General features: G+C 39.1%; 2 long non-coding RNA genes across 2 annotated transcripts; one reads left to right on the plus strand and one right to left on the minus strand.

The window, feature by feature from the left end:
- Positions 1–91: 91 nt before the first annotated feature.
- Positions 92–13,353, minus strand: LOC138689583 (uncharacterized). Its single transcript, XR_011328475.1, has 3 exons — positions 13,275–13,353; positions 8,947–9,348; positions 92–205 (listed from the first exon to the last, which is right to left on the minus strand). It is a non-coding gene; the product is annotated as an uncharacterized lncRNA (long non-coding RNA).
- On the plus strand, positions 199–20,201 carry LOC138689584 (uncharacterized). The gene is made up of 3 exons (XR_011328476.1): positions 199–455; positions 17,570–17,624; positions 18,360–20,201. It is a non-coding gene; the product is annotated as an uncharacterized lncRNA (long non-coding RNA).
- Positions 20,202–26,727: the final 6,526 nt, after the last annotated feature.

Consider the following 26,727-nt stretch of genomic DNA (forward strand, 5'->3'; position numbering starts at 1 on the left):
GGCGAGCCGCAGCGCGACGAGAGGTCCGAACGGAGGCCACCGCGCGTCTGCTTTCTCCGGCGAGGTAACTCGGAGGTAGCGTAAATGGCAAAAATCCTTTTCCCCCCAAATGAGGGTTTGATTCCAGCTCTACGGGCCCCAGACTGATGGGCCTGAAGGAGAGGATAAAATTTCCCCTCGCTCACTGATCCACTGAGAGTTTTACCTGCCAAGGAATGAGAAACCCCAGTTATTCTTTCATAGGGATCTGCACCATTATGCTGTTTTGATATGAAACAGGTTGTAAGTATGCAAGGCTGCCAAACTTTACTACAGAAATACTCTTGATTTCTCTCAATGGAGCCTATTTTCCTAAATGAGAGCCTTACAATTGTTACAGTATGAACAGAAACAATCAAATTCTGCCATGGTTACACAGCACAGAATGACACTGCAGTGGTAAAAAACATTGCAATGTAAGTAATTATTAATTTTCATCATTGCATGGGCTGTAAAATTCTGTATGTTACATTACACTTGTATAAATGTTGCTGGAAAATTTAAATGCAAAGCTTAACATCGGAGTACCATTTTCTTTGTCTCTGCAATTTTTTGGAGCACGGAGGTTGCTAATTCACACTGTTGTGCATCTCTTTTGATAGCAGAGAGGCTCATTCATGTCACTGCCTTGAATTTAAATTTAGATTGCTTATATGTGTTCATATTTTCAATTTATATTATTACATCCACTCCTGCTCTATTCTTTGCTCATTAGGGACCTCTGAACACCAGCTCGAGGAAGTTCTGTTAAATGAATCGCATGCCCTTTGCAAGAGCTTTTTGAATGACATGTGTAATTATCGACAATTAACAAGATGCTAATTATACCTTCAAATTATAATCCTACTGAGCAAAATAAAAATCCTTCATGGAAGAAAAAATTGTTAAAGGCACAACATTATATTAAACCAAATGACAAAAAGTTTGGCAACTTCCAACGGTATAAATCAAACAAACTGCTGAACACATCACGCAGCTTGCCAGAATGGCTCTCTGCCAATTAGCTTTTCATTGCATATTCAATAAGTTGGGGGGTGGGGTGGGGTGGTGGGAAGAAAAGTGAAGGAGGAAGAGGATTTAACTGATGTGTCACTGCTCAATCAATAAAAAAAGTCAGAAAAGCTGTAACTATTTAAACTTTGCAGTGTGTGTTGTCTTACAGTTATATCAAACTGACAGAGAAGAAAGGTTTGTCTGAAAGGTTTGAAGCTACAGCAGCTTTAGTAAATTCTACGTTTGCAAGAGAAACAGCAAGAAAAAGCCTACCTGCCAACATAATAACTTGGACCCAGTCTTATAAACGCTCACCATGGATTTGATTTTTTTTTAGCAGTTTATATGGGCAGTTTTGGATCTTTATCTGCACTCAAAGATGGAAATCTTTGTAAAAGTAGAGCGGCTAGAATTAAAACTCTGCATTCACATGCTTTCAATATCTATTAGTTATATTTACTCCTGGTATAAGTTAGCCTAAAGTACCTTGTTCTTCAGCTCATCCTGATCCAACAGTTCCTCAAGGACTTGCTTAGTTCTGGTATCAGACTAAAGAACTCACAATACTGAAGATTTGTTGGCATGAATAATAACAAAAAATGTGTGTGATCTGTTGTAAACCTAAAAAAATCCATTTGTTTTCTCTAAAAAGAGTGTCCCTACCACAGGGTAAACCAGAACTTTCAGGTACTACGATAGTTCTTTAAAATGCCTGGGTTTTGTACCACTTCTCTGGTAAAAGATGTGACGTAACTCAAGAAGAAAAAAAAATTAAAATTACAGATAATTCTCCCAGTAAGGTAGAATTATCTATGGTCTACCCTGCAAGCATGTCTGCATTCCTTTTAATTTTGGGCAATAAATGCTAGAAAAGGAGGACAGCCTTCTGCTGTCTCTATCATTGTTAGTTCTGCTGCAAACATGCAGTGGGGTATAGTTTTGGGTTTGTGGGTTTTCTTGTTTTGCTTAGTTTTCCTGTTGACAAATTCCAAAAAGTTTATAAACCTTAGCAGGAATGGTTTGCAATCACTCAGTGAGGTGTATTAGGTGGTCTGGTTGGCCAAAGTAGTGGTTGGGATACATGCCATGCGGCTTCTGGAACTGTTTTCAGGTCATGAAGAGTGATCTGCAAACACTCCAAGTCAACCCTTTGCAAGCATTTGACAGGCCGGAATTCACACACAGCTGATTTGCCAACCTCGACAAAAGACTCATTAATAAGCCAATTTGTTTCCAAGGAGTACCTGATCCAGCTCAAGTTTTGAAATTCAGAAATCCCTGGAAGATTTTAACTCTATTCTTCATTTTACAAAGAGGAGTTTCAAAGGCAATACCTAATTTTTTAGCTACTTAGAAAACGTTGTCTCTTTTTCTACTGTGCAAAAAGAAACAATAAAGTTTTTGTGTCTTAAAAGAAAGTGGAAACTACTTAGAAGTTACTTCAGAAGACATGCCATCAGGAAAGCAATGGGAAATTGGATGACAGCATTTGTCATATTCCATCTGTACTTAACTTTTCATAACCTATCTTATCTAAACATGGAAAAGGAAAACGTTGTTTAATTTAGGCCTCATACTACAACCATTTAATAGTCATTAATTACTTTCTTCTCTATGAGAACACAGGGAAAAGCAGACTCATAATTAATCTAGATTTAAATACCCAAGAAAAGAGACATCCTGATCTGCGAGGACTATATGCCGCACAGTAAAAAAAGCATCCTATTTCCCTGTAATCTTCTACTGGAACATGAAGGGGCTATTGACTGATGACTGGCAACCAGACTCTTTTCTATACCACCGCACAGAGTAACTTCTCTAAGACATCTTTAATTTCTAGGCTCTTCAGATCACTGTATACATAAACACAGTTTTCCAAAAGACGTTAAACTTCTCTGCTTTATGTCTCTTTTTTTGTTTGGTTGGTTGTTGTTGGGTTTTCTGGGATTGTTGTTGTTAGATGATTATTCTTATGTGGTATGCCTGGATTGATAATGTAGGTTACTAAGTTGCTACTGCTAGACAGACCTGTACTGTTTGAGTTTTCCAGTCTGGGAAATGGAAATAATTATGCTGAGTAGACCTTTTTTCCCTCCAAATCCCATAGTCTACTTTTATTCTGGTAAGAAAAGGAGGGACCCTGGCTTGACTTATGGTAATATGCCTCTGAGCATTTGAGAAAGAGCAAATTCAGGAAAGTATGGCATTAAGCACTAACTCTGCCCTGTCCACAGAGCAGGACATGTAATACCAAGGAGCAGGAAGCTCCTATATCCTCAGTCTTGGTAGAAAGAGAATGGCTTTGCCTTCTAGGCAGAACTGGCCAGTGTAGGAAGATTTTGAGCTGCTTTTACAAAGAACAAATACTTTCCATAAAATGAAGTAGTTCCAGGTTGCCTGGCAGCAGGCAAGCGCTCTGAGCTCCTTATTCTCTTCTTCAAGAATTACCCGAGGAAGGCCTATCAAAACCAGGACATTTAGAGTAGTATGTTCAATATATAGAAAGTAATAAATTTTTAAATAATCTTTCCAAAGGAGGAGGAGGATGTATATGGAAGTATAGAGTATGAATGAGTTGAAACATCGACTTTATCAATAGAAAAATAACTAACGTGAATTTGAAAACAATTATTCGACTACTATATTAAGTTTCTTCATAAATTCTAAATGCAGAAAAAGGAAACATAGATTTTTTTCTCCAGAAAAGGAAATAAAACTGATGCAAAGTTTGAATCTTTTAAGTGACTACAAAACAAGATGAAAGAATGAAAATATAGCTAAATATAAAATAATAATTGGGCAAGGCATATGTCAAATTAAAATATTAGGCAGCAAAATTAAGAAAACAAATCAGAGATCATTCTGCTAAACAACAAAAAACCCACTTCAATAAATTCCATCTGCTAACAGAAATAAAAACTGTATTACCAGGAAGATTCAGAGAAATAATATGAAGTAATAGTATGAGCTGACACAGTACTAGTTATACTATATAAAACCACAGGCCACAATGCAGCAAAGCACTTAAACATGTGCTGTGCAGTTTCCCATAATGATGTGTGGTAAATTGAAGGCATTTTCCTCCCTAACTTCTTGTTTTATTAGTAACTTCTACTTTTAAGTTACCAATAGCTTTTCTCACAGCTTTGCTGCTGGGCCCACTATGGATATCCACCTTTTCTAAGATTTTTGTAAGTAAGTGTGTGATAACCACCTAGTGAAGAATCAATAAGGGAATTTATGAATTTTATTTTATTTTCAAGAGTGGGTGTACTAAGCTCTTCTGGTCAAGATAGCGTTATAAATGGAAGGGTGAGTTTAGGACACAACAAGGCACGTCTACTTAAATGACAAAGCAATGAAGGAGGTGTGTCAGATTTCCAGCTGGAAAGCAGCTTTGCAGAAAGGGTCTGGGGGTGCTGGCTGGCCCCGAGGTGAACACAAGCCAGCAGGGCACCCTCACGGCAAACAGCCTCCTGGGCTGGGTTGGGAACAGCATTGCCAGCGGGTCGAGGGGGATGATCCTCCCCCCTGCTCAGCACTGGTGAGACACACTGGAGTGCTGGGTCCCGTTCTGGCCTTCCCAGTACAAGAGAGACATGGAGATACTGGAGAGAATCCTTAACAAAGGACCACAAAGGTGATGAAGGGACCGGAGCATCTCTCCTATGAGGAAAGGCTGAGAGAGGGACTGTTCAGCCTGGAGAAGAGAAAGCTGAGGAAGGAGTGAAGGGGTGATCCTGGGGAGTAAAGAACAATAAGCCAGACTCCTTTCAGTGGCACCTAGTGATGGGACAAGAGGCAAAGAGCACAAACTGAAATACAGTGTTTTTTATTTTTTTTTTAGTTTTTTTTACTGCAAGGCTTGTCAAACGCTGGAAGAGGTTGCCTAGAGAAGTCATGGAGCCTCCGTCCTTGCAGATATTAAAAATCTGACTGGACACGGTTGTGAGCAACCTGCTTTAGGTGACCTTGCTTGAGGAGAGGGGTTGGATTAGAAGATCTCCGGGAGTGCCTTCCTACATCAACCTTGCTGTGATTCTGTGACTGTGAGATGAAAATGAGAGAGACTTAAAGAGGACAGAGTCCTATTAAGTCAGGTTGTCTTTGCATGTGTATGTAGGTATGTTTATGTAAAGAGTAATCAACTGTAAAGGCCTTTCACAAGTTTCTTGCTTTTGTGGAGTCTTTCCATTTACAGAGCTGTAAGCTGAGAGGCTTTAGAAATGGGTTCAGCCAGTTTTCATATGTCTGAATGAGCAGATATCTGCATGTAGTGAGTTGGGTAGATGGAATTTCTTTTCAGACATTGTAATCACAAACTATCACGAAAACTAATAGGATGCTATTGTTAATCTTGAAGAGAAAGAGGAAGAATACATAATCAGCAGGAGGAAAAAAAAAAAAAAAAAAGAAAACATAGACTTACATGAGGAATCCAAAAGTGCAGATGAGTGATTGAAAGAATCATGCTGCTCTTTTTGGCTCACAGTAACCCTTTCTGCTCATTAGAAAAAGGCTGGAGAAAAGGTAAATTTCTGATACTTCAAAGCCCGTACGAGTGACTAATCCACCTACCAGCTTTATCAAGACAGAAAATCAGGTGTACCTTCTTTAATGCCAGCTTGCAAGCACTATATGCAAACAAGGAAAGCTTTATTTATGAAAGGGTGATATAGTCATAACTTAAGATAACAAAGTGTAATCCAGTAATTTTAGAAGCAATTTGTTTAACCTGTTTTCCTCACTATCAAAATGTATCTTCAAAACAGTTCTTTCACTGCATCTTATTACCTGCCCAGTGAACCTCTTTCACCAGCAGGAGAGGGATGAGGGCATTTTTTCGGTTTTATCAAGGTCTCAGGGGTCTGGGAGCTGCCTGCTGGCGCTACTGCCTCAACTAGTCTGATGACTGATATGAAACTTCTTGGTAAGCCAGACTGTATTCCATTCTCCTCTGTGATATATCTAACTGGAGATTTCTGTATTTTATCTGTTCTGTCTCTCACCAGAAAACTGATACATTTGTGGTCATTTTTAGTATTTAATAACTGCCTGAATCTTTCCTTGTCTGTGGAAACTCAGTGTTACTTTCTTCCCCTCAACATCCTCCTACAACCAAATCAAGTTTCTTCCTATTTAACAGTGACTCCTGAGGTTACATGCTAGGAACACTGGTTGGCAGCTTATGCAAAGCAAGCTGTCTGGCATCCCACTTCTTATTTGCAGCAGACAGCTTTTCTTTCTCTGGTTTGATCCGGAGTTTGGGGAATGCTTGGGTGGAATTTGCTCCAGCTCCTCCCTGCAGTCGTGCAGCAGGATTAAGTATGTCATTCTCTCAGGCTCATTTCTGTAAACACTTTCGTGTCTGTTTAACACTTATGAGTAGTTCCACTGAGACCCACAAATAAAGTCAAAGTGACAGAGGATCAGGGTGTGATTTAGAAGAGGAGTGTATACAACGGTTGCTTGGATCCCCCTCTAATCTAGGGGGGTAGGTGCTGTTTTATGCTTCTTCTCAGTGGGCTCGTGAATTGTTCTTCCTCTTCCAGCATTTTAGGTGCTCAATACAGAATATTTTCTTTTTACACTAAGAGCTATATTAAATAGGTTGCAAAAACAGCTACTCAAGCTAAGCTGAATTCAGTGGCTAACTGTTCTATTTAGGGAAGTAACTGGTAAATTTAAAATAGAAAAAGAGAGATCCTGATTTTCTACTTTTTGAATGAATATTGCACCCTCAGACAAAGGAATGGTACAGTGGAAAAGAGCCAGACTACTTACTCAGTCATATGAACTTCTGAAGAGACTGCTGTGTAATCTACTGCTAGCTGAACCAGGAAAACGTGTTGACCACTTAGGAATCAGATATCAATTATCTCCATATGCAAACACCACATGTAACATTCCTCTGTCTCAGTGTCTTTTTCTCTCCCTTTGCAAACAGTATTTATACTGACTGCTTATTCATTTCCGTATACATACACATACCCACATGTATTTTTCCATGTGTATGTACATAGTGTATGTATAGTGCTAGCCAGACCTGCTTGGACTTTTAGTTCAGCAGTGCCATCTTCATCTCGCAGAATTCACTGTGATGTCTTCACCAGTGTGGACTATTCTGGCATGATATTTAAATAACAGATTCAAGAGAAAGCATGAAAATAAATTCCTCTCTCAATGCCAGGTCAAGTAGTATAACAAAGGAAGAGATGCTGTAATACCTCCATACATAAAAGAAATTCTGAGTCTGCTAGTACCAGAAGAGCTGAATTCAGTGAAAAAGTATAGAAAAATTGGGAAAATAGTAATACATAATGATTTTGTAAAGAATAACAAGGAAGATTAAAAGGAGTACTTTGAAAATGGGAAAATACATAAATAGCATAGCTAAGGGTAAAATATATCTTAGCATATGAGTAATATTGTATAGCACCAAAGCTACTGGCATAAATTTGAATTATTTCTGAAAAGTCCAGGGTGATCAAGGAAGCTTAATATACTGGAATACTGAAAAAATAGAAGCAGACTCTTAAATAAACTTTGTAATGTACATACACACTCACAGTCTCATCTGTTCTACTTAAAAACATCCTTTCATCTCTAACATAAAATACCTATGTAGTTCCTCAAATTTCTCAAAATGCTATTCAAAGACACCCACTTTGAAGTTTGCCCCAGCCAAGTGAAGACAGCTAATAACTTAGCCACCAGAAAGATAAACATGAGGTCAGAACAAAGACTGTACTTTTTTTTTTTTAAGAACTGGATATGAGGCTTGCACAAGGTTGTATGCTGAAATTAAAGGGTTTTTATTATCAAGCTGAGGGTGCTGAAAATAGCTATGGGTACTGTAATGTTTAGGTGGTAAGATGTATAAACTGAAGTTGGTTAATGCTGGCTCCACTAGTGGTTTCCTTGATTCGAAATGATTGTGCTGATGGGAAGTGCACTTGAGCAACCTAACTGTAAATGCAGACTTTTTTTGGGGGGGGGAGGGGGGAGGATTTCCTTAGGTTATTTTTCCTTCTTTTAGGTTTAAAGAAAAGTATTTCTCATCTCTCAACTTTTAAGCTCCTGCTTACCACGTGAAGTCCTCCTGTATGCTGATGGTGTTCATTCTCCTTCTACTTGAAGTTACATCCTTTTCTGCTCTGCCTTCCTTTCCTCGTAAACTGCTCTTCAGATATCATCCCTCCCTATTGCCATGCTTTATCTTTCTCAGTATAATTTCTATCCACTAAACATATACAGAGCTCCACACGATCTTTCCTTGCTGGCTCATTTCCACCACCGCATAGGTCTCGGTCTGCGGATTTATAGGTAGAATTGGAGTATTAGAGAACCACGGGCAGGGAGAGAAAGAAGCCTGAAAAAGGGAGGAGCAGTGTGGAAAGTGGAAGATGGCAACGGGTGCAGACCTTAGCCTGTTGGAATCCAGCAAGCTGTAGAGAAGGTTTCTTCTGTGTGCAAAATACTCCTACCACATCGCAGTTATAAAAAAAAAAAATCATTTTTGTAAGGAAAAAAAAATTATTCCTCAATACTTTATTCCACTACACCACCATCCACTTGAGGGCACTGGCTAGGATGGAGAAATCTGAGGCAGCCTATTGTTAGAACATTGACCACAAACCACCCCTTCCAACCTTCAAACCTTTAAAGAGAGCTGGTATTTTACTCATCAAAGTCATTTTCTAGCTATACTTTATTGCACTTGTTTCAATTACAGTCAATCCTAGTAGCCTCAGCCTGACAAGGATTAACACTCAGTTACTTACATGTTGTTTACATTGTTAAAATGTCTGTTACTGTATTTCCTCAATAAACAGAACAAAAAAATGGCTTTTGGGAGGTTGCCTTAGTCTGTCAAGTCAATACAAATGTAGGATATTTTAAGGCTGTTTATACCTGATATCATCTTTGCTACTGGAGAGCTGTCTTCATTCAATTTTTGAGTGAGGTTTATACTATAATCCAAGTGCTTTAAAAATATGCTACTGGAAGTTATCTGGCAGATAGTACAACATCATCTACTATTAAAATACAATGTAATTTGCTGTTCAGACTAGCTTTTTTTCTTAGCAAAATGTCTCAAGAAGGTTTATTCACATTATTTCAAACATATACAGCAAAGCTATTATTGGAGTTTAGAGACTTAGCCAGTTCTTGCTGAGTCAAGCATTTCTGGAAAGGAGGCTGATCCTGAAAACACATCCAATGTTTAAATAGAGCTGTGCCAGCAGGTACCCTTGTAATTAAATCTCTTCATTCTTTAATCAGTATTCCTGTCAATCTCTGGAAGCTCTTCTACTGTAATCATAAAGAATAGAAAACAGGTAAGTGTTTAAAGATAGTTTTTCTTGAAGTGCAAAACAGGGCTACAATAAACTTGATTTAAAGTCGAATGCTACCAACCTCATGGAACGTGAGGTAGGTAAGCTTACAATGTATTTTCTTTGCTTTAGCACAGAAACATGTACAGAAATAGGTCAATATAATAAAAACACGCTGTGAGCCTCCCAGAGAAACAGTCCACTATGAAACATAAAAGAAGGAAAACAAGGTACATCTTTTGTGTTATATACACGCACACCCCATTTATAAGCTAGAGCATTCTGTCTGAATTCTAGGCATGAGCATAACAGCTGTCCTGACCATTTAATTTTTTTCTTTTTTTGTACAAGGAGAATGTGTACTAGCCTCAGTGCTTCCACAATACCCTTGATCAAAGATTTATATATGCACAGAGAGCAGGAATGCTAGAATTATTTCTGTTGGAGACCTTAGGGATATGCGACTGGACAGGACATTTGCATTCCAAGCCAAACACACCCAAGCGCAGGTCAAGTTAGATGTAATTTGAATTCCAAAAGCCATAAAACAGCCTGTTCAGCAATAAGTGGGGGAAAAAAGAAAGAGTGTCTAATGTAATCTGATATTGTTATTAAATACAACCCCCCACCCTGTGCTTAGCTCTGTTGATATTGTGACATGAATTGACAAAAGCCAGAAAATTCAGCATTACACTGACACCTCATCTTTTGCTCATGGCTTTGTGAAGAGAAGGGGAAATAGATATCACAGCATGAACTGAAGACAGTATCAGCCTTAGTTCTGAATTTTATGGCTTTTGGTCAGTTTACACCACAAACGTAATGTTACTTAAACACAAGCTTCATTACATTTTAACTTGAGGGAAGGAAGACATTATGAAGCAAACATACTTATATTGCCTGTGAGACCAAAATAATTTTTACAACTGTTTTTGCAGATAAAACAACACTTAAGAGATTTAAAAAGAATGCTTATTTTCTAGTATTTTTTTTCTGTAGTAAATTCACTCTTATTATACAAATATTATTTACCAAATTTACTTCTTATGGTTACTTATTGTCTATCAGGTAAATGCAGATTTTGGTACGGGGTCAAAACTTTCTATATTTGCATTCCTTGTTAATTTATAATGGTTCCTGCGGGCCTGATATAGTGCATTTATGTAAATCTTCATTAGTTCTTGACTTTATAGGTCATATTGATTACAACCTATTGTATTAATCCAGCTGTCCAATGTGCATATTAAGCCATAGTGAAGATGTGTAATATTCTCAAGACATTTAAAAGTAAATCGACTTGCTCATTCCCACTCTGTTCCTCAACCAGCCTACCCCTTTCAAATGCCTACACATGCTATTATAAGCTATAAATGAAATATTTGTAGCAAGCATGTGCTTTATTTAGCTATATGGGAAAAATTCATATTTCACATAATCTAAAAGATGTTTTAACACCTCCAAGACTTTAAAAAACCCAAGAAATTACTTTGCCTCCTTTTTTTAAGTATCAATGAGAAAACTATCTTAGTTTGTAGGCTAAATACATTGTACATAAATATAAGAAGTTTCTTTTGTCTTCCTAGCAAAGCCCCTGAGTGGTACCACCATACATCTCTGCTGTATTTCTCTTACCACAGCTGTTTACCTAGGTCTGTATTAGGTTAAAGAGGGGCGGGAGAAAGGCTTGAGCAATGATCTGGGCTTTTAGCCTTACCCCTACACACTCTCGTTCAGACACAACTAGCATTCTCCCAGACATGCCCAGGCACCATTTGGACAATGGTGTGGGCCTGGGATCATTCCCAGTGGGCATTTTGGAGGCGGCCACCCATTTTTTTGACAGAGAAGAATTTAACTTGTGGATGCTAACCATACTGTGCAATGTGGCCTTAAAGACAGAACAGTGCATCCCACTTTGTAGTATAGATATAACCTAACCTATATGGGCTCCCTCCATATAACAGTCTCTTCTTTGCCTCAAACACCACAGGTAAAAAGGCAGGAAAGTCTCATGGGTGATTTTCTCTGTTATCCCATTACAGAATTTATATACCCTAATCTTTTTCTGTGTTTCCGTGAGTCTACATATTTGAATAAATAGATAAGTTAGGGTATATAAATTCTGTAATAGCATAATGGAGAAAATCACCTCAGGTTAGCCTCAGGTTGGAAGGGACCTTGGGGTGTCATCTGGCTCAAAGCAAGCCAGCTTTGAAGTCACATCATTCTGCTTAGGATGCTGTCACAATATTTTCTTTGTTTATGGGTTAATAAAATAAACTATTTTATTCTGTTTGAAAATATCCAAACAAATTTCACTATCAAACAGTAAACACTACGTGATGAATCCTCTTACTTTAGGATAGACAATTTCACAGCAAGACCTATACATGCCTGAAACTCTAAGTTAGGGGAAAAGGTACAAAACCACTCAGCAATGGCTCATAGAAGGGCGAGAAAAAACCTTTGTGCCTGAATTCCCTTGGTGTAATCGAGTGCTCTCTCTGTATACTCCAAAAAGCACTTTACCTCAAGGTAAAAAAAAGAGGGTGGAGGTTTCAATCTTAATGTTTTGTTTATAGTCAGTGGCTCTGGAGCGGGGGAGCAATGGTGTCCTTTGAGGGAGTCACATGAGATGTGTCCCCCTGTGCAGGAAGGATCCCAGGTACTCTGAAGCAGAATACTTATTGGAGTTGTTCTTGGCTAATACTGTAAAGGTGCAATTATCCTTCAAACTGTCTAATGCTAATTTAAATTCTATCATGACATTGACATAAGATATAGAACTGATCATTTTTCCTCAAAATCAAATACACGTCCCTATATGAAAACATGTATTTTCATGACAAATGTGAATTTTGGTTTTAAAAAGGTATTCTTCTAAGAAAAATTATTTTCCAATCACAAAAGGTATTGAATACAGTGGAAAGAGTGTTTACCTAACTTGGGTTCTTGGTATAATACTGAAAAACAGTGTTAAAAAGGAAAAAAATAGGGGTTTTTTTTCTATGTGTTTTTTCCTACGTTGTCAATAGCAAAATAATATACAACTGTGGAAATTTGTGCTCCTCTAAAATCTGTGCTTCAGAGCTCCCGAGACCTTTTATTTACAGAAATGGGTGCTGAGAAGCTAATGAAACTCATGCAAACCCAGTTATGCACAGTCTCATAAAACTAGACAGATAAGAGAAACATTTAAATCAAAATTTTCAAAATGGAATGACAGCAGACTTCTGAAGATGCAGGGCACTGTAGATGCCACTAAATTCAATCACATTCAAAAATACAAATAATGTCTTTTTACTTTCTTATACTGCCTCTAGCAAACTAGCAGTAGAATATTTCACAAGCTTTTGCTTTTTTATTTCCCAGTTTGTCCCAAGAGAAACAGCTTGATTGGTATGTAGTCTGGGTATCTGTTGTTTCTTGTGAACAATTTATTGTTGAGCAATAAGGTTGAAGAAACTAGCTCTTAATTTGAATCAGAAAGGAGTTAAGATTTTCAAGCACTTGTAGCTCTTAGAACAAGAGGTTTCAAAGCCTACAAAAAGCCTATGGAGACTTCATTGGCATCACAGAAATGTTCCCAATAATTCAGTGTATGCATGTATGTGTATATGTGTGCCTGTGTGTGTACAAGCTGGGGCATGAAACAATTTCCCAGAGCCAAAAATATTGAGGTGACCAGTTGTGAATATCCTGCATACTTAGACGCTTCTCCTATGGGACTGCAACAATACTGGGGTGCTGGGTTGTGCTGATGGTGCTGGTCTGCTTTTTGAACTTCCAAAGGCAGAACCAAAGTAAAACAAATGGCAAAAGTATGGATGTTGAGGATCAGTTTAGCAGTCTGAGGACAAAGGCTTTTCATGACAAAGGACACTGGAGAAGAGGCAAGCTTACCCAGAGTGCTGCTGTCCTACAGATACCACTGCAGTTTAGTTTGGGCCAGTCTTATCCAGCTGCTCTTCATCCAGCTGCTGATTTGGATGAGTCAGTGAGTAAGATAGGAATGACTGTATATTTACAGTAGAATTAAGTAATGCAAAGTGGCTTCTCTAGAGCTGGCTATCATCATGTTGACATTGGCTAAACATTCGGTGAGGCCAAAATGGGCAATATTTGATAGTCCTGAGGTGTTACACAATAGAAATTGGAACCAGCTGAAATATCTGTATTGCAGAATCAGTACAGGACCACTGCTCTCCCTGCCATTCCAGCACTTCAACAAAGAACAACAGTGATTAAGACTCCTGCCTATTCTGCAAAATTAATTATGAAGAATGAATATGATGATTTTACCAAACTGCTGAGATAGATGCTGGATGGTTAATGTGTTTAATTCATACAGGACAAAGTTTTTACTTTATAAATGGTTCACTGGGTAAATGCAAAATTATTCTAAATGTTTCTGGGAACTTTTTAATGTTTCAGTAATTTTCTCAATGATCTGACTGCTTTTATTTATCATAACACCACATAATTTATGGTCATGTTGGATTATATTTAGCAGTTATTTTCAGAGAAATTTCATATTTCCTCATTATTACCAGTTATTTTTCATGCACACCTTGAAAAAACAGCAATGGATTCATCCTAACAGCTTTTAGACAAATGAGAGTGAAAAGTTTAGTCCCTTTGAGGCACACAGGATCTCTCAGCAGTCAGTGAAGATTTTCCCATTCCCATTTGTAGACTCAGTCAGACAGACTTGTCATAGTATATTTAAAAACAGAGGCCACAGACTTATTAAATCTATTAAATGATGGAAGAATTAGCCTCAAACTACTAATGAAGCAGCTTCTATGAAAAATTCTGCTGGCTAGAAACATTTCTTTCCCTTCCTCTCTGCAGAAAAAGGAAGAGATGAAAGGAGAAGGATGACTTTGTACCGCGTGGTCCTTAGAGCTATCCATTCTTACCATGTAATGTTGTTTTCTAGTCTCATGCTCAAAAATTCTACAATGTTCTAAGGATTTCAAATGAAACTTCATCTGCTATTTGAGCTAACATTTTAAATTAACTTAAACTCCCCTCCCAGCCCCCCCCCCCCCCCCCAAAAAAAAGGAAGGAAAACAAAAGCTGTTTATAAACTATGACTCTGAGGAAAATCTCCCTCTGGCCTGAGAATAAAAAGATAACCCTGCATCAGAGATATGAAAAGAAACTGTAAAAGTATCCTAGTATACGATTATGTTCTTCTGCTACCTGTGCTGCTGCCATCCTACCAAGATCATGAATGGATGAAGCAAACTCCAGCATGAAGCGTACACTTGCCTTGCTCACCACAAAGTCAGAAATTGAAGGGAAAAGGATGAGGAGAAAAAAACATCATCTCTTGTGCTTCAGTAAGAGTAAGGAGGAGGCAAGAAGCCTCATGTAGATTAACACTAGTTCAGAGAACCTCCTTCCCATTTGGGAAAAGGGTATTTCTATTTTCCTAATCCCATAAATACATCCTGACCAGCTAACAAGGTGCTTGAACGTTCCGCACGATACCTGAACACTAGCAATGGAGCGGCTCACATGTTCCAAGCAAAGCTCTTGCTGCAACTCCTTGCTGCATCAGGCCCACTCTAATCCAGAGTTTGTCTGGAGTTACTGTTCCTGCTGGCATATTGTTTCAATTCCTCCTTCAAAAATGAGAGGGAGTAACAAGTGGCTCCCTGTTGGATAAGTAACAGATCTACTCTGTCAGAAAGCCTGTCTCAGACCTCACAGACAGAGCCAGTCAGGGACATCCTGCAAACTTTCCTAGAGACTATCCAAAATATATGGTGCCCTGTTTTTCAAATATCACACCATTTATCTGCGCTCTCTGGAAACATTTCAGACAGACACACAACATACCAAGATGATTGCTACAAAATGGAATATTCTTTCTTCCTATCTAAATGAAAAATGATGGCAGCTCTTTCTTTGGAGCAAAATTAATGCTTACCAGTACAGCACATGCAGGAAGATCAAGTCATAGCTCAAATTACAAAGTGAGTGCAAACATAATGGGAGTTTGCATGAGAGGGGAAAGGAGGATGGAGATGATATTTGGCCAATTTTCAGATGGGCCTCACCTCTGGAATTAGGCCTGCGATTTTACATGCATATGCAATTTTTCACATTTTTCTATGCTTCAACTGTCAGGACAATTTTTGAGATTACTTTTGGGAATGTAACATGCTGAGCAGAAAGCATGACATAGAGTACAAAAGGGAAACTTTCATCTGTTCTTAGTGTAACTTCTGATTTCTTTACCAGATTTCATTCTCATTATTGTATATTAAAAATCAATAACATTAAGGCTGGGACCAATTCAGTAAAGTGCCAACGACTTTGCCTACTTAGGGCACAATCAAACAGGTAGGCTTAATTCCGGCAACTGAATAGCAAATGCTCAGAACGTTTCATGTAAGTAGGACTTAGAAAAAGGCCCTGTTATTACTAACTGCAACCACCACACACTTCAGTTTGGAAGGAATTCACAAGCCATCCAGCCTGTGGACAAACTTAGTAATGGAAAAACCCTCTGTGAAAGTTCTGCAAACACTTTCCCCTTATATACAGTGCTTTTATTTCTTTGTGAAAGACATATCATATTGGAACTTTATCTTAATAATTTATTTCTCACACAGGCAAGAATAATAATTCTGTTCTTTAAAATAATCAGGCTGTTACATTATTTTTAACTGTTGCAAACAAGAAAATGATTAAAATGAAAGCGAGGTGGAAGAGCTTTCCCAGTGCTTAACTCAGGTGTGTAAGTGAGGCCCTTGGCATCCGTAAGCCTTTTATGTTGTCAATGGAGAAAGAGAGAAGGTCCTACCAGGGAGTGCTTCAGAGCAAGGATTAATTTTAGTGTTCTGAATTACTCCCTGGGAAAGAGCCTTAGAGAAATTCAGAGGAGGTCACCAAGGGTGAGCAATGCTTTCTGTGCAAGGAATGAGTAAATAAGCTCTTCAACATGGAGAAAACTAGCTGAGGTGTGAATAAGGCAGAGGCCTACGAAATCATGAATGGCACTGAGAGGGTGAATGGGGATCAATTTTTATTTGCCTTCTCTGGTTTATGAGCTAGTGGTCGTCACATAGCAGCTGGCAAGTTCAGAACACAGACAAAAAAGCAATTCTTCACTCTGTAGTTGGGAAGCTGTGGAACCCTTTGCCATGGGATGCGAAGGCGGCAGAAGTTTATGCATATTAAAAAGTGGAGTGGACAAGCTGATGGAAGGGAATGATTTTGCAACTTGTCAGACTTACTACTATCTGTCTCAGGAAGTCCATAAATGAATTTACTGGAGCTTGGAGAATAATCCAAGAGGAAAAACAAATCTGCCCTTGGCCTTTGCCTTGGGGCCTATGCCTGGCCATTGCCAAAACTGAACCGCAGGCTGAAGGAACCTTTGGTCAAATTCAGCTTGGCTGCCCTGCTCCTACATCTTATATTACGTCCTTCACGAACTAACCTGACAGACAGCAGTGTCTCTGAAAACATAGACTATGAACGCTGAAAGCAGACTTCAGGGTAAATCCTCCGCAGCTGAAGACAGAGAACGAGTGCAATAAATTCCTAATACTAAAAGTTAAACCCTGAAATACTAATTGAGGTGAACACATTCTGTCACACTTTCCTGACAGCCACCCTGGAGGCAGATTGGCTTTCTCTTAGTGACCTTTTTACTTTTAGTGGGAAAATATCTGGCACCAGGTCTGTGTTTCGAACATCACCTTCTCTTTGCTGAGTCAACGCACAACGATCGGTTAATCTGTTCTGGAGGAACTGGGAGGGAGAATGGGATTATTTATCCCATCAGTCTGAGTCCTGGCAAACACACAGATGGGAAGTAGTTACTCTCTGGAAATTATTTCTCTTGAGCTTAAACCTGAGATGCCTAGGGAGTAAGGGGACAGTTTATGACTCTCTATTTTCCTGTATGGCTGGAAGCCAGGCTGTGATCTGGACATAAGTTTAATGCTGTCTTTTCTCAGATAAACACTAAACTTCTGCAGCCAGAATTTGTCTGAGTAAGAATAACAGTAAGAAGAAATATTTCACATCTTTAGATTTAAAAGCAGAGTTAAGTTGAAATTAAACAAGAGGCTATGGTTCTTTTCTCTTTCCCTGAAAGGATAATGATAATATATTTTATTGCTTCTGAGGCACTTAATTGATAAAATAATCTTTGTTGGTCACTTTCTCTCTAGCAAACAAGACACAGATTTGAGGGACCCAGCAGGGTTGGACCACATCTTGAATTCTGTAAGTGCTTTGCTACAGCTTTGGTTAGTTAAGAGGCTATTGTGACTAATCTGAATTTAGGCACCTATTTTCACAAATAACTACTGAAATCCATCTCCAATTGTGGTAGCAGTTTCAGCTGCTTATGACTACAAACATTTCTCCTAATTTTTGGAGAAATGTCAGCAATGATGATTTTCTTCCTCGTCAGCTATGATGTTGTAGGATATATATTTGCACATTAAGCAAAATTTTTCCATCTTGAGATTTTGGAATCACTGACTATTCTGAGCTTTAACATTTGTGTTGAGGTAAATAAGTTCTGTAGCCAAAGGAGGAAAAACTCACTAATCCTGACGAGTAAAATTGCGGAAAACCAGGAATCCTGTTAGGTGAAATTGTGAAAAAAGGGCCTTTTTAAAAATGAATACTTGAATACTTTCAAGAAATTACAATGTGGTTCCTTCTATAATCACTTATGTTTCAAAATAAAAAAAAAAATCAGAGTAAAAGACGTTTCCAAAATGCAGTTTATTCCAATCTAAAATAGATGCCTAAGGTGGATGAGATGATCCATCCCAGAAGTGCCTATATTTTTGTACTGACTGTGAGGGGAGCCTAGATAATTTAAAATAGATTTATATCTTTTAGGTGGCTGATGTTAGGGGAGTTCCACTTCAGTTTTCCTGTTGCAGTTTCATTTTCAATGTGCTGCTTTCTGTTCTCCTGCACTGACCTTCTCACTCATCCTCAAAGCAGTAAAGTCCTCAGCTGTAGAAGCAAATCCCTCTAGAAGGTGGCAGGGAAGAAAGGAGAAGTTTGAACATGACTGGCTGTCACGGAGATGAAGCTTAACTTTCTCCGTGGGAGAACAATTTGGTCTGTGCTCAGGCACGGAGGGACTCTCTCCAGCTGGCCCTGCAGACCAACAGAAGACACTAAAAGTCTCCCCAGGATTTCTTGGGCACAAGAGCTAGAGCGAGAGACACTCGTTGCTTCCATGGACTTTTAGGCAAATGCAGATGAGTTGCACATACTCATGGGGAAGGGCTGAGTGTGAACGGGCTTCTTGAGAGTGAAAAAGGACTATAGTACAACGTGCTGGAGAAATTATGACAAGATTTCCAGAAACAGCTGCGGACAGGCAGTATGTCAAGGCTGTTTAATTACTGACAAATTTATTTTAGCTCTTGGAGTAGCAGGGGCTGAGGAGGCTTTTTCAGCCATAGAGTGTGTTTGGTTCTGCATCTCTGGAAAGTGTTACGCTTTCTTTGCCACAGTCTCTGGAAGGTGATTTCCACCTCCAATGGTTAACGTGTAAATCCAGAACTGTATTATTTAGCCCCTTTCAGGGAGATTCTGCCCCCCCACCCCGTCATTTCATGTGCAATGCTTGTTAAATTAAACTAAGTATTTCCACCTTCCATTTTATTGAAGCTTCAAGAAACAGTTTGAAAAATGTTGACATCAAGAAACAAGCTGAGAGCAAGTGATGCATGTTTCTCTGTGTGTTACATATACCGAACGACACAGTTTTGCTTTATGGCATTGTGCATTAAGAAAATGTTGTTAATAGCATTAATAAACACCATAAACCTTTTCTGGGCCTCACAGCACATATGAAAAATTTAATAATATAAAGCCTTTTCCTAGGCCAAGTTAATTCGTTTCTGGAATCGTGTACTTCAAGAAACAATTTAAGCATCTTTCTGATTACAAAAGGTAAAACCAAAAGTGATTCTAGCTCAGAGCTAACCATGAATGAGGTTAATGTATGGCAAGCAATAATGCTGAAGAAGGAACTGGCAGTAGTACCATGTGGGCTTTCTCCTGCTCTATGAGGCTCACTCATTGGAAGCCATAAAATCTGGTTGGTGTAACAGAAGTGTTTGTAATTAGAGCTAATGGAGTTAGTTGAGACCACAGGAGGGGGAAAGTAGCTTTGATCCCAGGTGGCCTCATAGCAAGAAGGCTCACAGCAAGGGAGCACTCTGAATTGGAAAATATTAGAGGCATTTGCTGCAAAACCAAGAAGTCACTGCTGGAAAAGGCCTAAGAATATAATTTACAAGCAGAACTAATTTAGTTTCCCATCTCTTATCTCCTCAACTTTCTCCCCAGTCACAACATTCAAAAAAAGGATGAGTTTGTTTCTGCAATTTATTTTTCACTAAAACTGCTAATTGGTTCTTACAGTTTATACTACCTTGGTCAGGAAAGAAAAAGGTAGGATGAAGACAAATCTACCAAATCATTCCTGAAGGGGAAGCAACACGTTCATCATTATTAATCATGTAACAGTATTGCTTCATAATAGCCAAATTGTTCAATGTCATAGCTTTTGGGGGTTTCTATTGCCACGGTTACTGAGTGGCCACTTTGGAAAACCTGTGAAATAAATGCTAAGTGAATATCATACTGAGATTTCAACACACTTAAAGATAATATTTAGAGACTCTCTATGGTGTGATCATTCTTTTGTGACAGGTTTTTGGAACATTACCTAAGAGATTTAAAATTACTCATTATTTAAAGCCATTTGTGATTTAGACCAATAAACTAAGCAATCACTTCAGTGTAAGCAGATGGAAATTATGTTTGCAGAAGGTATTTTTTTCATTAAAAATAATCTTCAAACTCTATTTGCACTTACTTTTGCTTTCATCCTCGCTCACTCAATAAATGAATGAATTTGAAAGTCTATCCAAAATTATGTGAGTAAAAAGAAAAATATTTAAAAGAAAGTACAAATTAAGGAAAAGCATGACAAAAAGTGGGGAAGGACTTTGTCTTTAGCTGAGGACTAAAGTTGGAATGGGAACTGTTGAGAGGGAGGGGCATGCTGTATTCCACATAAAATCTACAAAGACAATCCATTTATCAGTTCCAGCAGTTTCCTGAACATTAAAGAAAAGGGATGGGAAGCATATCAAAAGAAAATTATGTCGAGATACTTCAGGGTACCTCAGGTTCATAGGAGATTTTTAAAATAGGAAGGTGACTTCTAGTCAGATATGGAGATATATGGGAGAAGACGGGTAGCTATGATCTAGTCACACATCTCTGCATTTATGAAAAGGGCAGTAGTGGGGCTGGGCTTTGAGGAGCTCTCAGATAGGAACATTTTTGAGGAAAGGATCCACAACAATCTTGCAGAGGAGACAAAAACACGTATAAGGGTCTTAGCAGAGCAAGGCTGATGTTCTACAAGTGAAGGCATGCGTCTGTGTTGGAAAAAACACTTAGGATCCAGAGGTTGCAGATGAACTCACCTGTATAGACACTTACCAGGGGAAACAACCTCAGGTTATATACTAACCAGGAACAGACAATCATAGGAATGGCACGGGCACTTTCAGGAGCAATTCAGCAGCACAAATGATGGCAGAGTAGAGAGTCATTTGGCTCCACCAGCAGCAAGTGTGGCTGCAGGGTATATGACTTCACAGAAGACACGGCAAAAAAACGACTGAGCTCTGTGAAAAAAGGTTTTAATACACTTATTAGAACCAGTATTTCATTATTTAGTGAATCTAAAATATTGTTCAAAATTCCTAATAAGCAGCCAAAGCCCTAGAAAGTAATAATAGTAATCATTTTCTGAGAACAGTTCAAGCAGATTTCGAGCCTTGGAAGTGCTCGGCACTTAAAGGGTGGATTATACATAACCAAAGAAAATGTTGGCTTTGGGAGGTGGAATGAAGGCACAGGGAGTCTCAGTGCAATTAAATATAGCATCTTGAAGAAGCTTGTATAATTTTTTACACAGACTATTGTCATTCTGTTCTCATGCTGATGACCTCAATATCCTGTATTAGCAATACTCATTTAAGTATAAATATTTCAGCTTTATATTGAGTGTCAGAAAGGCACAAGGAGAAAGACGGCAAACGGGCTGACCTCAGATCTCTGCTAAATGCTCTAAGATCTCCTCTGACATTACACTACTGCTGTCACACACATACAAAGAGATTTATGTGTCCATCCCGTCCTTTAACTGAATTTATTAAAGATGGTATTTCCGGCTTAGTGAAAGTGACTGCCAGCTCCGTCCATTCCCACACTTGAGCAGCATTTGGCAAAGATAAAAAGGAATTATCAATAAACTTTTTTTTTTGGGGGGGTGGGGGGAGGCCTGTGCACCTTTCATTCCCCCACCCCTTATTTTTTCACCAAATATCAACATTCTCTATGGAAAACAGTCACTTCCTTTCCCTCTGATTAAAATCAGCACTGAAGGAAGGGGGAGGAGTGGGGTGGAAAGGAGTAAAGAACCACCCAGTGCACTGAGGAAAACCCGAGAATGATCAATTAATCTTCTGTTTTCAATTTGTGAGCTGTGTTGTCTTGAGCTCCATAGTCTTTTATTTGTACAAATAAAATAAACAAATCAGACCTGATTGACCGTGCTGGAAAAAATAAAGATGGGGAAGAATTATCATCAGTAGAAAGTTTAGCAACGACAAGAAATCCTTGCAGCCATTAGAGAAGTTCCTGGGAAATCTGAGATATTCCAACCATTTTCTTGTACCCGGTGTTCTGATTCCAGCACGTCCTATGTACTATGGCTTTGATTACAAATGAATCAAGGCTCATCTTTTTCTTGGGCCATGGCAAGTGCATTCCCAGCATTTAAAAGAGAAGGGGGTTTACATGCCAAAATCATCTGTGATTTATTGCCTCATGGGCTCATCTGGATTTAATTTTTGAGTCTGGCACCAATTCCTTAATTGCTTTGGTCAGTTCATTCCATTTCTCAGTTCTGAAGCTCCTCATCTGCCAAACCAGAGGAATGATAAACACACAAGCACACCAGAAGCCCTGACAGTAACTTACTGGAGCCCCTGGGAAAACAGCGGGGACGTAAACCACGGTCTGAGAGAGCAATGGTGTTACCCTGCAGGATCTTGCCAAATTCCCATCCCTTCCACTCCAAGTCCTGGGACATTGTCAGGGACATAATGCATGCAGGCTCTGACACACTGAGGTGGGAATGTTTTGCAGCTTCTTGCTGCTCCTGACTTTAGTCCAGAGTATAGAAAAGGGAATTCCACCGTGTCACCACCTGCCTGTGATCTCCCCTCTAATAGCGCACCTGGCTTCAGGTAATTACTTTCTACCCGCTGATAATGCATATTTGCTGTGCCTGGGTTTGAATAGAGATGACAGTCATAACAGAAAGTACCATTATTATTTTCCTCATATTTTAGAAGTTTTCATAGGTGATTATAAACTGGCCTGTAATTTAAAATAAATGCAATTTATTTCATCTCATTTGATGTTCACTGCAAGTAAGTGGATAAAGGGAAAAGAAGAAACACAAACAGATACTGAGCTGCTTCTCTGGCTTGCCATCAACCAAAAAATTATTCCTCCAGCAGAAGGCCCACTGCTACTTATTTGCTTTCCAAGGAAGATCACAGGGCAGTGAATAAGGCAGGAGACAACTCTCCTTGCAGGAGACAATTTACCGCTACGTGTTTGACCAGACCAGAAACAGGCTTGCACTTCTACCTGATGTCCTGCAGAGTACGGTCTCTTCCAACCTTAACCGTCCTGTGAGGCTGTGAAAACGGTAGCAGAAATAACAGTAGAGCAAATGTCTCGAATCAGCTGAGAAAAGACACTAGCACTTGTCCCCCAGTTTCATCCTGATTTTTTAAAATTTTTTTAATGATTTTTTTCAATACTTCAAGTACTCAGTACAAAAGCGCATGGGACATTTTCCCACTGGCTTAGAGAAATAGAAGAACATGATGGCAGCATTACCAGGAAAAAAAATCAACAGCAGAGGCACCAGAAAGGTGGACAATGACACTAGCTTACAGATGGCATAACCTACATACAGATGGCTGTTCTGGTATCTTTGATAGAAACAAAACATCCTAATTTCTCTCACCCATGAAACACGGTTTATCCTTGAGTAACATTTCCTGTGATCACACTTTCAAGTATAAATATTATTTTGAATGCTGATAGTGGGCAGAAGGAAAAATTCCTTTTACTCTGGAAGATAAGAAAATAAGCAAACATAACTCTTCTAATAGTTTTTTTCTTTACATGTCCTGGATTTGAAATAACGTAGCAGATGCTTTCTCTCAGTTACTCTTTATCAAGAATATTACATACAGATGTATTTTGGGAAGTTTATTTTTATTTCAATTAAAAACAAAAAAAAATGTTCCATGGGATGGGGAACACCTCTTTCAAAGCTTGATGTGCCAATATTTTAGTGGTCATGGGGGAATTTTAATATATGAATTCATAGCTAGAAAAGGAAAAAAGTCCCAACCTATATATTCTTTGTCTGAAAATGTGCAGAAGAATTCAGAAGTTATTTTCACAGCTTTAAACATAGCGAGAATCTCTGTTGACATCATGTGCCTGATTCCCAGGCTCCTTACTTCTACCCGCCTTGGGGTCATTTGCCTGGTGCAAGATGCTGTTGATCTCTCTGATGCATTCCTCTAAGGTTAAGATTATTCTCATAATTTGTGTTTCCCCAGACATCTCCTCCCTTTCCATTACGGAACATTGCCTGGATGGCTTTTGATGTTCCTGAATATTTGTCCGTGACTTTGGCATATCCAGGTCAGTGGAAGAAGCCAGGGAGTGGGAAACGCCGTATGTCCCCACCGCAGTCCTGCTGCCAGAGCCGGAGCAAGGCACGGAGCTCTGCAAGAGGTCTGTGCTCGCCGTGGGGAAAGAACCAGAGGTGCCCTGGGTAACTGTACAGGACCCGCAGAAGATGCCAGTGGTTCTGCAAAGCATCACATGTGTTGTCCTGCTGCTAGCTGGGTCAGATGGGTCCAGCTCTGCCTGGACATGTCGGATTTGCTGTACGCGTGCAATCCACGCATGCACATTCATTTCTGTCTGGCATGTCTTAGGTAGCCATGCCTGAGGTGCCAAGGCGCCATATCTCAAGTAAAAGCGACTGACCCGTGGGCACCTTAAATATCATGTCAAAACCCTAAAGGAAACGCGTGGCAGAGTCAGACGTAAGCTGCCCTCAACTTCTCACTTGCAACAGGTCACTCCTTGAGAGCACAGCGCCCGCCCGCCCGAGTGCTGGGGTCCTCGGGGTCTCTGTGGTCGGGGCGGACGTCTGTCCTACACACCCTGCGTTTCACGTGCCGTTGTCCACTTTTAGTATACAGATATTTGATCACTGGTTCGATTAAGTCTTAAAAAGTACTCATTTCTGGCAGCTTCTATTTAGAGATGCTCTCCAGAGTCACAGAAAAGAGTTGACCCTTTTTGGACTCTCCACATGAATAAAAGGAAGTTCATTTACAGTTATAACAAGGAAATGACCATTTTCTAGTATGACATGAAAATTTTTTTTTTTTCCTTTGAAGACCATTTTAAAATGCATATGTCCCAGGGTGTTCCGGTGGCCTCCTTCATGTGTGAAAACATCTGAGCGTAATAACTCAGTGTTCTTCAAGGAGTAGCTGTGCCACCTCAAGGAAATAATGTATTTTAAATATGCTCCAAAGATGGAAAGATCATTGCTAAATATGCATTCTTTAGGACTTCAGAGAAACAATATATGTTAAAATCTTGTTTCAATTTGTCTGAAAGATGATCTTTTTACTGAAAAGTTATCTTGTATTTTAATACGAGAAACTAGTGCTCGGCATTCCTTCTCACTACTCCTTTCTTACTTCAAGGATGTAAAACTGAATGTACTTATGACTAGTTTGTCTCCCCCCACACATTCACAATACAATTAATTCAGTGAAAAGCCTTGAACTTTCTTTTTTTTTTTTTTTTTTTTAACACAAGGGAAGCAGAAAAAGCAAAGCAAAGCAAAGCATTGAATTCTCATCTCTCATCACACACTAGGAGGTAAATCCTGTCTCAGCACTGGCCAGCCTGCCCTGAACTTTGGTAGATAATTCTGGTAGTGGCACTCTGCACAAGCTTGCTTCCCTGCACAAAAAGAGCCGCTGCTTTTTATGCAGCTTGGCAAACTTTACTGAGAGGGCACCAGGGGAGAACAAACCACGGTTTTCATTAGCTCCCACCTTACAGCAGCCCAGGCCCATTCAGAGCTCTGCTAAGTCAACTAGAGGGCTTTTGATAGCAGAGAGCTTTGAATGCAAGTGCCCAGAGAGAAATCATATGTTGAATGAGAAAGAGATGGGGAGGGAGGATGAAAATAATTACTCTGGAAAGAAGTGCTGCTTGTTCTATGACATTTTCATGTGACTTTCTTCAGAGTGAGAAGCGAGCAGCTTGAGTTGTGCTCATTGTTTTGGTCAGCCTAGGCTCCTGCGCTGAGAAACTGCAGGAACTAACTTTCAGGAAACTGTGAACTTCATAATTTTATTAATTGCTTTAACATGTGTTTCTTTTACATGTCTGAAAGCAAATGCAATTGAAAGTTGCGGTTTCTGTGGCATTCCTGAAAATAAATATGACTAACACTGAGGACAAAACCTTAACGGAATATAGTGTGGAGGAGAAGCAGTTATACAAACAATAATTCTTTTAGACTGATTTACACATTTCTGAAAAATGTGTGAAAAATGATTATTACAAGTATACTTTGAAAGAAATTTTAGCATTTATTGGATGGATATTACACCCTTTAAAATACATGCTATAAATGTTTTGATGTTGTGAAGAAAGTTAATAGAGAGAAAATCACGGAGTTCTGTAGAACTTAAAACCCTCCTATAAAAAGTACTTTAAAAACTACATGGGAACACATTTCCCACTGACTTTCACCTGTGTGTCACATGCAGAAGATTTCTCAAAATCCAACACAGCCAAGAATAAGTCAGGACTTACCACAGAATGCTGTGCCTGGAAAATCTATATTACAGCCATTAAGGTTATTTCATACTTATCATATATAGATGCCTTATGGAAACTTTTACTTGCTTTGTCACTCATTCTCTCTGCTGTTTTCTCAGATTTTGTGAGCCTGTCTCTCTGTGCTTTTTCACAGGCAGAAAACAATTAAGGAAAACATCTTTCTTTTCTGATCTGTTCTCTGGTGAGAATTGTGGGTTAGTGAGTAGATACATGCTTGGAAACAAAGCAGAAGATTGCCTAACAACAGCATGCTTTCTTTAGAAAAATCTGTGCTTCCTGATTTGTCTGTATCAGA

Source organism: Haliaeetus albicilla, chromosome 17 (genome assembly GCF_947461875.1).
Source record: "Haliaeetus albicilla chromosome 17, bHalAlb1.1, whole genome shotgun sequence".
Classification (NCBI taxonomy): domain Eukaryota; kingdom Metazoa; phylum Chordata; class Aves; order Accipitriformes; family Accipitridae; genus Haliaeetus; species Haliaeetus albicilla.